This window comes from Nestor notabilis, unplaced genomic scaffold, assembly GCF_000696875.1.
Source record: "Nestor notabilis isolate BGI_N333 unplaced genomic scaffold, ASM69687v1 scaffold18582, whole genome shotgun sequence".
Lineage (NCBI taxonomy): Eukaryota > Metazoa > Chordata > Aves > Psittaciformes > Psittacidae > Nestor > Nestor notabilis.
Genome location: NW_009919901.1, coordinates 5693 through 6634, shown reverse-complemented (window position 1 = coordinate 6634; position 942 = coordinate 5693). Strand labels below are relative to the sequence as shown.

Genomic DNA, 942 nt, shown 5'->3' with positions numbered 1-942 from the left:
GGAGGGAGAGGGCAAGCACCGGTGTGCTGCATGGGCACATGTCCCACCACTGGTGACAGCAGCACCGTGGGCAGCCCAAAAGGAGCCCAGCACCCTGCGGGCACCCTGGGTCCCATCCAGGCCTGTGCAGGCAAGGACCATGTAGCCATAAGCACTGTGCTGGTGAGAGAAGCAGCTCCAGAAGATGTGACTCCCGTCTTCTGGAACAGCCCAGCTCTTGCACTGGCACGCTCTTAAGCACCACTAGATAGGGCCCCTCTCCACTGTTCATTCATGAAAAGCAGGCTACAAACCAGAGGTTTTATACTCCCTGTTCCAGTGGTGCCCATAAGCCTCCTTCCATAACAAAGCACCCAGCGCAGATATTTATCACTGCAAATGCTCACGCCGACAAAGCTTTTAGGACAGAGTTCTCAGCTGGGGAGTCAGTATTTCATCCGGAGCCTGATGCAATTCCTCAAACCCATTTATATGGCCCCATAAACGTCCAGGAGGGCTGCCAGGTGCCGGGAGCATGGTGGCAGCAGGGATGCGCTCTCCTGCTGCTCGCTATGACAATTCTGCCGATCCACCTTAAAACCCAGAGCGTCTTATTGTTATTTTTGGGCTGATTCCATCCTGGGTGGACTTCAAAGTTAGCAGCATCTGGGACAGCAGCGCAGTTTCCATGGCAACTGGATCCAGAGTACTGTCCGCCTGGGGAGCACGCAGCCTCCTCCTCCCTTCCCCGCCCAGCCTGCGCTGCACCCGCAAAGCTGCCTTCCCCAGCTCGGGATGAGCGGGATCCCCAGCACATTGCTCTCCTTTACCATCATTCCCGACATCCCCCAAAGCCCAGAGCTGCGGGGCAGGGGGTAAGAGCAGCCCCAAACCCCATCCTGGGCCAGCAGGGTCCTGCCTAGCCACGGCCTTGCTGCTCTGCTCTTGGGCACAAGCGCTGCG

General features: G+C 58.0%; 1 protein-coding gene across 1 annotated transcript in view; it reads right to left on the bottom strand.

Moving 5' to 3' along the window:
• DPH1 (diphthamide biosynthesis 1) overlaps positions 1-942 on the bottom strand; it is a gene marked incomplete at both ends in the record, with an annotated part of 6585 nt that overhangs the window by 5257 nt on the left and 386 nt on the right.